The sequence below is a fragment of the Cupressus sempervirens genome, chromosome 2 (assembly GCF_028749045.1).
Source record: "Cupressus sempervirens isolate cs-2001-9-10 chromosome 2, ASM2874904v1, whole genome shotgun sequence".
Taxonomy (NCBI): Eukaryota; Viridiplantae; Streptophyta; class Pinopsida; order Cupressales; family Cupressaceae; genus Cupressus; species Cupressus sempervirens.
Window position 1 is genome coordinate 580,299,667 of NC_143119.1, and position 14,232 is coordinate 580,313,898.

Consider the following 14,232-nt stretch of genomic DNA (forward strand, 5'->3'; position numbering starts at 1 on the left):
TTAGGTGTCCACCATGTTTCACTCATTAGCCACTACAATTTGGGAGTCATCTCTCATCTCCATCCTCCACCACTCCATTCTTAGCACCCCCATATCTTCTCAATGGAATACTTGCCCCATGAACTAGTAGTTTGATGATACCCATAAAAATTTCCACTACTCCTTATGCTTGGCTTTTGATACTCATTCCCTCACTTTCACCAACATATGACTCTATTAGAAACACTTTCTTCACCTTAAGAAGTGATTATTTATTGCTTCAAAGGGAAGATCCCTCTACGACACACTTATTTAGTTTCTCAATATGTTTTGGTGCATCATGTTCCCCTGGCATCACAAACCCTCATCCACCCCCAAACTTCACCTCCTTGCTTTTGATGTCTCCATGTTGTATGACATCTTGGGTCAGCTTGCTCCCCTTTCCATCCCACCCCCCCATTGTCACTTGTTCTCCACCTTTAGAATTTATGAGGCCATTATACTTATGAGATGCAACAAGGTGGCTATTAAGGAGGATTTTCAAGTTGAGATCTTCAAGCTTAGTACCATGATCTAGGGCCCTTATCTCTCTACACTCTTCAATAGAGTGGTTTTTTTTGGTTTTCTAGACTCATGGTTGAGGCACGTTATTCACCCAATCCATAAGTATGGGCTAGCTTTCGATCCTGGAAACTATAGGACCATCATGACTGGGCATATATTTTCCAAAATTTATGCCACAACATTGAATACTTTTTATCTAGTGAGCTTGATAGGAGAAATTGCAGGGCTAAGGGCCAAGTAGGATTTAGGGCAAACTACCAGACCATGGATCATATCTTGACACTATGGGCTATTATCAAGGAGCCTCGATACCACTCAAAGAAAGTCTATTTTTGTTTTGTGGATTTTTCATAAGGCTTTTGATTCCATCCCCAGAGTGGCCCTTTTTCAGAGGCTTAGAGATATTGGTATTTCTAAGATCTTACTGATAGTTATCATGAGGCTATATGAGATAGTGGCTGGTAGACTCAAAACCACCAAGGGCCTCTTTGACCCTATCTAGAGAACCATTGGGGTGAAGCAAGACTGCCCTCTCTTGCCCACCTTGTTTGGGATCTACATTAATGAGCTTGAGGCCTTTCTTAGTGATTCCTCACTTTTGGGTGATGATAGTCATCTACACTAGGTATTGATCTTCATCCTTCTCTTTGTTGATGATGTGGTTCTTCTTGATTCTTCTCCTAAGGGTCTTCAGAGGCTTTAGGATAGACTTGCATCTTTTTGTGACATGAGATAGCTAGTCATGAACCTTGAGAATAATTGTGTTATGGTCTTCAATGGTGTGAAGACCTTACATCTCCATTTTTACTTCTAGGGTTGGGAAGTTGAGATTACATCATCTTACACATACCTTGGGATTAACTTTTTTAGATCTTGTTTTAGCTTGAGATCTATCATTCAACCTCAAATAAGTAATGGGTTGGGTTCCTTTCCATGCTTGACAGATAGTGCTTCCAAACGTTTCTTTCAAAACACATCATCTAAGCTATCCCTCCTAGATTCCTTAGTAAGATCCATAGTGCTCTATGGTTCAGTTGTGTTGGGTTCTTCCCTTTTGGACTTAGATTGTGTCATGATCGAGCACACCCAAACTCTACTCCATCGAATTATCAAATGTCATAGATCTACCCCCCATGATTTTATTTTTGCTAAGTTTGGAGCTCACCCATTCAAGCTTGCAGCCATTTTTGACCTAATTTGGTTTCTCCACCATCTTCATTGCTTTATAGACTTAGTTGAAGGCCAATATAGATACCCTTACTTGGCCTATTGTTCTTCAATTTCTATTATAGACTCTAATCCAACCACTGGAGCTTGATATTAGTATGCTCAGACTACTATCCTACTAAGATCAATTGGGATTGACATCAACCATCTCCCTCCATACCAATTCTCACTAGATGGTCCTACTCATCTCCTCCCCTCTTAGAAAGAGTTGAATGGGCATGTTAGACTTGACATCTATAGGGAGTATATTATATGGACTTGGGTTGATCCTCTAAGGGGACTATGTATGGCAATGGCATTCTATGCTAAGCACTTCTTAGATATTTAGGATGGGATTATTGTATGTGTTACATACACATATATTAGACACATGCCCTATGTATCTCCTTTGGTTCCTTCAGGGTTGACTCACACTGACTCCAGATCCAAGTTGATCACCATATTGCTAGAGAGGATTGAGTTTGTAGACTTTGTACCATAGCAAAGGTAGAATCTGAGATATATTTCCTTTTCAAATGCCTCGTATACTATGAGATTAGAGGGAGATTTTATTGTCTAGTTAGATACTGCAGATCCCTCTTAGATTTCTTTAGGTACACAAATTAGTGTTGCATTATGCTTTATCTCTATGAGTCCTTACAGTTTCATGATCATACTTTAAAGCTATCATTTCCCATGAGTCAAACCCATGCTTAGCTTAATACGACCTTCTTCTCACCCTTAGCTCTAGCTCGAGGTGCAAAGTAACTATGCAGTTCCAACATGGGTCATTCCAGATTAATGAGACCTCATGAGGGACCTCTTTTCCAGTGACACTTCTCTCATAGCACTCAGCCATACCACAGGGCTTCTAGTAGTCATCAACCATATCAACCGATGTTGGAATTTTTCCCATTGAAGATGGATACCTAATCTTTTCCATGTTGTCTCATGTTTTCTTCTTCATTTTTTGTGCTTGTTCTTGATGTAGGAGAATCCTAGGTGTAAGAACAATCTTGCATCACCCAAAAATATTTCTTTTCAATCTTTTCTATTTTAATAAGGACTAATAGACAGGGTGGTTACTATTTGTGGGAACTTGCTATTTTTAGTAAGTTTGCCATACGAAATCAAAATGTTCTCATTTTCTATAGGAAGGCTCATTTTAGAGTTGTAAGCCTAGCATAAAAATCTCATTGCTCAAACATAAGTATCGGAGAAGTTATTGTAGATTTTTAGTGGAAATATTTGTAGAAAAATCTTTAGGCTCACTAATGGATGCCTTAGAGTGCCTAGATGAGGTCTGAGAACTCAGCACAAGGGCACTACCACAATTTTGAGCCTATAGATCAAGAATTGACATTTTTGAAAAGTGGTTATAATAGCCAATTAGAGCAATGATTTCAGAGTTATGGCCTTCCGAAGTTGGGCTACCTGAAATATCTAAAATAATTGTCAAAAATGTATTTGGTTGACTCTATATGTATTGTTAGGGTATGTCGGCCCTAGGTATTAAGTTTTATTGTCTAGAACCTTCTCGGGCGGCATAAAATTACCTATTTAAGAAAGGCTTGAACATTGTCTAGGATAGCTCTAGGTGGTAGTTCATAACTTAGTCTTGCAAATTACTATAATGAAGGTGCCCATGTGGGTTAGCATATTGTACTTATGAATTCTGTAATTCTACATTTATGGCATAAATAAGAAGTCCATATTTTGTTCTCGCATTTTCTATTGTTTCTTTGTTTCTGTTATATGTTTATTGTATTAAGGGGGGACACCCTTCATCAATTCTTTTGTGGACACAATTTGGTGCTCCATTTATATGCTAACTTCTTGGTTGTAAGATTCTAGTCCCATAGACCCAAGTTGTGGTCTTTTGTTGGACATTAATCAATTTATCTTATCTTATCTTATCTCCAAGTTAGCCAAGAATAAATGTGTAACATTGATATGTTCATTAACCAACAAGGTTGAACCCAAAAAAAATTTTAGTGGAAGGAAATTAAATTTAGATCAAGGAAATATATAAAAATGATCCAAAACATATTGACACACTTGTCCAATCTAGGAAAAAACAAAAGGTATTTGTGTGAATACATCAGATTTGTTGAACAACCACTTATCCTTCCAAATATTTGTTCCAATCAACAAAAAGTACCAAAAGATTATGTACAATTATGTATATCACAAAAAATATTATTATAAACCTACCTTTCACACTTTCATATCCAAATAAGTTGGCACAAATACCTTGATATTGATAAATCTAGTCCCATATGGAAACCAATCAACTATTCTTGAGATATAGCAATTAATTTTATAAATGTAGTGCATTTGAACACTTGGTACCTGAATTAAGGGTATGTAAAAATTGTATGAAAAAATATACAAGACCATAATAGTATATATAAATATGGAGAAGTGTAGATGATTTTGGCTTCTCCTATGAGATCCTCTACATAGTTGTGACAATTTATAAAACATAGACACAACTAACTTTCTCAGAAAAAAGGAATTATGGCTTGAAATTTTGGATATGTCATCTTTTTAGATATATGAAATTATATTTCAATCCACAAAACCATGATTTTAAAATCATATAGATATAATACAACTCCATAAGCTAGAGAGAAAAAAAAAGGATACAAGATACTTGAATAGTTTCATTTGACATCTAACCATGAAATTTAGATTAAAAAAATTGAAATACAACCATGAACTTTTGTTTAGAAAAAAATCACATTGACCAATTTATATTTGAATTAAAAAAATTATATCCAAACATGAACACAAAATCAACAAACATTTGATATCCAACCACAAAATTTAGATACCATTTTAACATCTAACCATGAACATTTGATCAATAATCATTTGAAATGTTTAATCATAAACTTTAGATCAAAAACCATTTGACATAAAGGATGGACATTTTGTGAATATTAATTTTTACTTCAAATTATAAACATTCAACTAGTATTAAAATATATGTTGATATTATATTTGGTCACTTATTTTGAATATGTTGAATAACCTAGAGGAGGGGTGAATCAATTATTGCCACTCAACTTTGAAAAACTTTCCTCTATTAGTTAATATTTAAAATATTACATTGTTACTTAAGATTTATAGTTTAGCACATCAAATATCCACAATAAATATAAGCATAAAATACTCCTGAACTCTTAAACAAAAACACAAGATTTTTTTGTGAAAAAAAACAAACTAGGAAAAACCACAGAGAATCTAATTATCAAGAAAGTTAAAAACACTTATAAAGATCAAACCAAAAAGATGATTTGTACAGAGAGGCTCATTTCTATAATTCCTCACTGCAAGAAGGCTCATTGACAAACAACTCAATATCAATATAATAAGTGTAGTACCCCACTAAGGAACCCAATACAAATTAACCTATAATATGCTACTAAGTTTAAAGGGTATTTTGTTTACTTAAGAGTTTACAAACAATAATGTAAAATAAAGTAGAAGAAATGTAAGACAATATAATATATGCACATACACATATCTACAAGCATGGATTACAATATCAAGAGTTTCATTATGTAGAATTACTTAATAGCTAATTAGTGATAAAGATAAATCATAAATGTAAAGTATCACATCCCTAGATGGACATAAAGAACATCATCACATAAGTGAATACATAGCTACAATCAATACTAAGAAATATACACAATGAACTAACATCCATTGTACAAGTTTCAAGGTATGTAATAATGAAAAAATATAAAATATAATGAAATCTCCAAATGTATTGTAATTGATACATTGATGTGGTATATGAAAGATAAGAAAATGTATCTAATAATGATGAGAAAGGAACTATGACTACAAGGATCATCCAACACATGACCACAAACATTAGATCTTAGTAGTAGTAAAATTACTACCATCCAACAATGTGGAACCAAAGGTCTACTCCTACCTTGATGAGGAGATAAAAGTAGACCCCAATCAAATATCAAATCATAAAACCAATCATATAAAACTAAGGATGGGATCCTGAAAATCTCTCTAACTCAAGAGGCACTATACATACTACAAAGGTAGTACACACTAATTCAGAGGAGAAAAAAAGACCTAAAAAAAGACTTAGGCTATATAATACAATAGCTTCATTACATAACATCTTCTTGAGCTACCCTAAATTAGTTTCTTTGAACTCTAGACCCTTGAGCATTGAGCTACTCTCAACTAGTTGTACTAAACCTTAGATCCTCAAGTATTGAATTACCCTAGGCTAGCTAGTTTGTTGGCATTTTGATGGAAATATCTTTTGTTTATGTCATATTTAGTAACATTTTGAGTTTTCATTAATGGATCAATTTGTGATCAGTAATGCAGGAAAACATCTAAGTCCAAAAGATTGATATATAGTGAGGAAATGACTTTGGTGGTGGTTATAGTACATGTGAAATCATGAGATGTAATCAAAAGTATATGATTAAATTTCTTATAGTTTTAGTATGGGTCTAACCATAACTCATTTGGCTTATCAACAAGAGAGTTTGGGTTGTCATAGTTGTTAAGACAGATAATAACACTTGAGTTCTTGAAGATAGTTAGAAGATTCTAGATTGATGTGTGGTATTATAAGTGTGATGATATTTAGTGATGTGATGGTGAAGATTAGATGGTGTGATATGATGAGTTCATATTTTGGGATCATTGGAAAAAGTATGAGGAATATTTGAAGTAGTGCATGGTGGAGTCAAAATGTGTTCGACTAACTTGGAAATATGATAGGAAAATCTTATTGCAAGCTAATGCAATTGTGATAAAACATATTATGACATCGAGATATGTAATTACTTATGTTGTTTGTTTAGAGATATTGAGGTTTGAAATAATGACAAGGATTAAGTGGCAAAAGTTATTTCTAACAAGACTTCTCCTAAGAAGGGATGTGATGGAAAAAAAGTTGAGTTGGATACAAAGTGCTAAGGTTGTGATTAAAGTATTGAGTAGAGAGAAGTTATAGAGTGGAAACAATAGATTGGATCTAAAAGGTGAGTACTGCCACATCTAGATTAATTGTCTTGGTGTTCCCTAGTAGTTACAATAGACAAATCCCTTAATCAAGTGTTCTATAATAGGTTCTTATTGTAAATCCCTTGATAGGATAAACTCTTAGAAAGGTTTTTAAAATCCTCTTATGAGGAGACCGTTATAGATCTATTTATACTTATAAAAGGGTGCAAATCACTTCTAATAGGGTGAACCCTCAGAGAGGGTTATTATAGCTTCTAATAGTGAAAAATCATTTACAATAGTAGTGAGCTTGTGAGTGTCATCCCCATCATGATATTCACCCTATAAAAAGGGTTTCCATAATACTAAATTATATGGTTTATTTGTGATGGTTTTGTAGATGTTTGATATTTTTTTCTTTTATTTACTCATATTGATTGCATGGTTTGTGGCTTAGAAGTTGATATTAAAGTTGTACAGGTTAGTGATTGAATTTTTACATTACTCATGTACTTAGTCTAAAAAAATACTCATGGTATGGATAATTAAATATTTCTAATTATGTTTTTAATGTAATCTACAAAAGTTAATTACCAAGCTATCACTTATTAAAAAATCTTATGATAGGTTACCCTGGATCTAGTCTCTTTGAGCCCCAAAGCCACTCCATTTGTTAGCCTAATTGATTATGGTGAGTTTATTGGAATTATTGATGAAGAAATTATTGCAAATATGTCACATGATAAGTTGATGATGAATTGGTGCAGATTTGATGACAGGAAAATAAGTTATTAGTTGTCATTGATGTCAACTATTTTACTAAGTGTATTTATCATGTTACCATATAAAAATTGATAGAAAGATGAGTTGCATTATGAATTAAGTGTTTCTACCATCCATGAAGGTCAATATATGATTCATGATGCTACCTCTAAAATAGAACCTATTAATGTGAAGAATCAAGTAGTGGGCTAAAGAGATCATACTGGGTAATTGTGAAAATAATGAGTGATAAGTAGTTGATTCATTTGAATGTTACTTAAAATTGGTAAAACATTACTTGGATTGATCATAGGATATGATAGATGGTTATCCAAATATGATATGGCTAAGATATCACTCTATAATATTTATAGATGAAGGTAGTATGGCGATTTGGAAGTGACATAGACAGGTAAACTAAATAAACAGGTGAACTAGATGAAGATGTGAACAATTTAATAAGTAAAGGTTGAACAATTAATGAAGAATAACTAATAAATATTTCTGGAGAGATCATAAGATTTGATTTTTATTGTGATTGATGATGAATTTCAAAGAGTAAAAAGGTATTTTCATCATTTGTGGAAAATATTTGATAACACATTGATTCAGGTAATACATTTGAGGAGGATTCATGCAGGAGCATCTTAGATTTAAGGGCAATCTTTCATCACCCAATAATATTTGTACTTCCAGTTTTCCAATTTTGTGTTTCCAATAAGGGTTATTCTTGTACAAAGTTTCTATTTGTGATAGCTTACTAATTTTAGTAATTTGGTTTTATGTGCTTAAAATATTCTAATATCATATGTGGAGGTTCATCTTGGACATGTCAACATGTCAAATGAATTTTATTGTCATATCATATGTATTGGTGTAGTTATTGCATATTTTTGGTAGAAATTTTGGCTATCTAAACTTTAGGTCCAACAATGAAGGTCTAAATGTCTCCAAAATGAGGTGAAACCTCACCTAACTAACACTTGTGCAATTAGCTATTGTAGATCTTTAGTTGAGGATTCCAAGATGGGGTTATAATAGCCTATCAGGTGAACATTTTACTAGTTATGGTCTCCTAAAGTGGACCCATCCAAAAATATAGTTTATTATTTATCTTGAGCAATCCTATGTAATAAAGTGTAATAAAATAATATTATATGAGGCTGTTCGGCCTCAAAGGTTAGAGATTAGTGTCTATAACCTTCTCAAGCGGTGAAAAAATCCTATTTAAAGAAGGATCATAGGTTATCTAAGGAAGTTCCAAGTGATAGTCACACATTTGTCTTACAAACTATTCTAAGGAAGGCCCGCATGTGGGTTTGCATATTGTAATTCTACAATTTTACATTTGCAGAAATAATAAGAAGCCCACATTTTGTTCTCTCAAATTGTGTTGTATCTTTGTTTCTATTGTGTGTTTTGGTATTAAGAAGAGCACCCTTCATCAAGTGGTATTAGAGTAGGAGTTCCTAAATGTGTAGACAACTCATTGATTGTGAGGCAGTTTGTACCAGGATCATGGTTTGGGTTGTGTGTATAGATAGATAACTAATTGTGAGGAAATTTGCATTAGGGTTTTAATGAAACCATGAAAATGCCTCTACAAAGAGAGTGTGGTGAAAGAGTTGCAGGTGTTACACCTAAGGGTTTTAGAGCCCTCCAAAGGAAAATTCAAGCATTAGGAGAACAAATGCACAGAGGGTTGAATATTGGCATAAGAGAAGAAAGAGAGGATGAAGGTGAAGAAGAAGAAAATTTTGCAGAAGAGGTGGTTCTAAACCCTAAATAAGAAAGTCTTGGGTCATTTCAAAGATTGGAAAAAGACCTAAGTTTGAGGTTCCCATATTTTGGAAAATATTAACTTGGAGGAATTGATTAATTGGATCAATGAATTAGAGGAATACATTGAGTATGAAGATATAGAAGACTCAGATAGGGTCAAATTTTTGAAGGCCAAATCAAAGGGGCATGTAAAGAGCTAGTGGCAATAGATTCAACCTGAGGAAAATAGAAGATGGAAGGAAAGAATCACAAGATGGGATTGGATGATAGCCAAATTGAAGTGATAATTTATTCCAGTGGATTATGACCTTGATTTTCTTAAGAAAATGCAAGGGTTGAAGCAAGTGGGAATATTTTTTTAGGAGTATAATGAGGAGTTCTATTGAGTTCTCATCAAAACAGGCCGTGCAAAATTTGACAAGGAGAAATTTTTATGTTACCTTAATGGGTTGAGGCCAAGTATTCAAGAGGAATTGAGTCTGGTTTGGATGAATAATATTGAAGAGGCATACCAATTTTCCATAAGAGTTGAGGAAAAGCTAAAAAATAAGTTTTATAGCAAAAATAGTGGAAGAGGTTGTGGTAGAAGATCTGGAATACCATCTTATAAAGGCCAAAATGATGATCAAAAGAAGAAGGATGAGGCTAGTAGTACAAACTAGAATTGGAGAGGAAAAAATCATTTCCATGATCAAAATAATAGAGATCAGAGAGGAAGATGAAGAGGGAAAGGATCTAGTGTTGGAAATATTCAAGTCTATGCTAGGTTTTTGAGAGGGGAGGGGTGAATCAGTAAGCTCTAAAACTTTATCAATTTCAGCACTTTGTAGAAATATTCCAATTATCATTTTATTGATCTAATTGCATGCATGAGAAATTGAAAACATAAAACATTCATAACACTTGAACACAATAATTTAGTGACCTAGAAACCTTCCAAATAGAAAGTAAAACTGGTGTGGGGATGATACCCAAAAAACTTCAATACTGCAGCATAAAATTGGCATGTTAAGGCTTACATTGATCACTTGTAATGATCTACGCTATTAGGAACAATTAGGGCTGCTAGGTCCACCTTGTTAAAGGATTTACAAACACACAATAAAGTATGCACTTAGTAAAGAGATTTTGAGAAAGACTATTAATTCATTTGTTACAATGAAATAGATCTTTGACTTAAAATTGAGTTGTTGATAGAGATTCCTTGAAGTACTGATCACCTTTTGTGATGGATATGTCTTTGTTGTTCCTTTTTTGATATGACCTTCATAGTTTTCTCTTTATCTGTTGCTTAACTTCACATTCACATTCTTACACACGTATGTTCATGAATTATATATTCATGTACATTGGATATGATACAATATATTACATATATACCAATCCAATTTACATAATTACAAAGTTGGCCATCCTATAGGTTAACACCAATACTACAAAATCAGCCCAAATGAAGACACTTGGGTTTTGAAGACTGAGTTGGTGAAGTTCTAATACTTGGTGTCCACTATCATTACTTGGCATCATCATGCACTCAGTAGAAGTAGAAGCTCGATCCATACTAATCACTTCAAGGTAGTCTTGAACTTAGTCTACATTGGTGATTTGGTAGATACTATGTAACTTTTCATAAACTGAATCACTTAGTAAACACTAATAGTCATACAACTTGGTTAAGACTAGCTCTGTATTCTATGAACTATGAACTCGGTAGAAATTGTGAAGATCGATAACCACTAGAGTGCTTGGGTTGAACTGCTAGACTTCACACTATTTGATTCTACTCAGTTTGAACTACTACACTTCACACTAACTAGATTCCCTTGGTAACTACTAGAATGCTTGGTGGCCACTGGAATTAGTCCAGAAGAATCAGTCGTAACTACAGAATTCAGTGGCTATAGAATTACATGGCAAACACTATATATTGTTTATTGACCTTGGTAGCTCAGTAGCCATACAAAATCTAAATAAGTGTTGTCACTAATAAAAAAAATTGACTGATATGTCAACAATCTCCCCCTTTGGCATTAGTGACAAAAACACTTATTAGCCAAAACTTATATACATCACCATGTGATACTGTATCAGTAGGGTATATTGTTTTGAGATTTTTCAAATTTTGTCTTTGTAAGTATACTATACAACATATTTGCAAAATTCTCCTCTGCTATATACATTTTCTCCCTTTGCATGATTCTCCCTCATACAATATACATAGTGTCTCACTAAACATAGTCTCTCTCCCTTTTTGACAATAATGCGAAAGATTTATTCAAAACTTATTTACATGGAGACACCAAAATGAGATAAAAAAATAGAATATACCTTAAGAATAAGTGCCAAGTTTTTATCCCAATTATCTTGCAAAATCTTGTATGTATGTAGAGCAATCTACACTTCTGCAGAGAGTTCTATCATGTGATCTACAATAGAGAAGTTGGTGTCATGGATCAAGGTTTTTGAATAAAAAATATGTTTCTAGATTGTATCCATGATAGGAAGGATCATATTTTGAATATTTATCAATGTAGTCCAGATCCTTGCTTCTTCTCTCAACAACTCTGCCTGCATGTCTGATAGAAATCTAATTTGCATATGATGTGTAGAGCTTGAACTCGAGTCAAGTTGCAATTGTTGTGCACTAGCTTTAAGATCCTCATCAAACTTTTTCAGTTTTCTCTTTATCTCTTTTGTGAACTTGGTAACATCACACAACTTTCCAAAAAGTGATGTCACATTTGTGCAAGAGGTTTTAAGATTGGTCAAAATTGAGGAAAGCTCAACTTGATGGATAGCAATTTGCTGAGCAATGTGCTCAAGCACTTTATTGTCAAATTTATTTTTAGCTTTCTCAATTAAATTATCCTGTCCACTAGCATCCTCATTAAACTTTTGGATTGCCTCAGCTAATTGCAATAAAATAAGTTGAGAACAATCTACCTCAATACCTATAGCTTTACACAAAATATTCTTGGCATCGTCTATAATTTTATATTCCCTATCTCTCTCCTCTCTTAATTTATGTTGTTTTGCTTTCTTTTGGAGGAGTTCACCAGCTATATGCATTTGATTCATAGTAAGATTATAAAAGTCCCATTTGTGAATTTCTATTTCCTCATCTAGGTCTATATCCTCTTCTATCTCCTTACCTCTACTCAAACATCTTGTACTCGATTGAGCCTTAGGTTCAACTATCCTTGTACTTAATGCCTTTGTATCTAGGATGGAAACAATTGTAGATATACTAGAACTTGTAGTAAAAATTGATATAGAACTAACTGATGGAATACTAACAGGAATGCTTGTTGAATCCAAAACTGAAGAAGTCATAATTGAAGTATCCATTACTAAAGTAGACAAAATTATAGAATCCAAAATTGAAGTACTTACTGTTGAAGAGCTCAAAATTGTAGAAGACACTGCATCCATTGTTGATGACTACAACTTAGGAGTTGAAGAAGAGGGAGGCTATAGCTTAGTAGATTAAGTGGTAGTAATTTCTATCAATGACATGCTGAGTTTTGTTGGGGCAAAGAGTGATTGGAAATTTGAAGTACCTATTGTTAGCACAATAAAACTTGCTGAAGTTGTCTCTAAGCTTGGTGTAGTAACTGGTTTTCTTGGAGAGTGAGGAAGTGAAGCAATGACTATAGCTGCTATCTTCATTGGGTCAGTCTCCTCATCATATTCTTTATCTTCCTCAATAGCTTCCTCCTCTTTATCTTCTTCATCTTCCTCATTGTCAAACTGTGTAGGCTAAGTATAAGTTTCTTCTTCATCATTATCACTTTCATCATCATTCTTTTACATCTACAAGGAAGTCACTTGGTTTATGCAGATGATAAACATTCTTCCACATGCTTTTCGCATTCTTAACCACATGCTCTATATCCTTGATAAAAATCAAACATGTATTAAATCTAAGAGTCATTTTATCTTCATTATTCTTCAAGGACTCTTTTACCTCAGCATATGTCATGCTCAGTAGCAACTACCTCAAGGTTTGTGCATAAATGTATTTTGTTGTTTGAATTGCAAAGTCCCATCTTGTCTTTATTTACTCTAATAATTTATTAGAGATTTGGGAGGCTATGTGATTTGGTGAATACTTCCATTTTCCCATTTTGGTCAACACTAGTTCTTCAACCTATTTCTTCTCTACCTCTATCCTGGTTTCATACTTCAAAGTTTTGAAGTTTTTTATACTTGCACCTTCTTCCATTTGTTTCAATTTTTCTTGGAAGGTGGAAGGAGGTTTGCTAAGGACAATATCATTGCCTTTCTTCCTAGACCTCCTTGTGAAGACTGTAGTGGATGGCTTAGGTGGCTTGGTGATGATCACCTTGCCTTTCTTCTTCATAGGTTCTTCTTCCTCTTCAAACTCATCCTCATCCTTTGCTTCATCTATATCTTCTCCTTTTCCCTCAGTTAACATAAGATGTGTGCTTGATTTTAGTTTTTCTATCCTCCTCTTACCTTTGTTAACTGCTTGCAGTAGCTCTATCTTAAGCTCTATCCTTGCCTTTGCCTTATCATATGTTCCAAATTATGGTGCCTTTGGATCAATAGGTTCATTAAATAGAGCTTCAATAATGTCCTTTTTTTCATCAATGTTCACCTCATAGGGAAGAGGTTTTACCCATACAATTATGGGTTTTACTGCCTGAATGTAGACTCTGTCACAATCAACCATTAGACAAACATCATCTTTGTAATCTTCAACTAACTTCTTAGGTATTCTGAATCTATTATTCATTTTATCTTTGAATACTTTGAAGTAGTTGTTCATAATGCTAACAAAGTTCTCTCCCATCTCTGCAATGTATTCATTAATCTAGTATAGTACAGGCACATCTTTTCTCCATACTACCATGCCTTTGGAAGGGAAGAACTTCTAAACATAGAAGAACAAACAAGTCAATAGAGAGCCAAATTTGC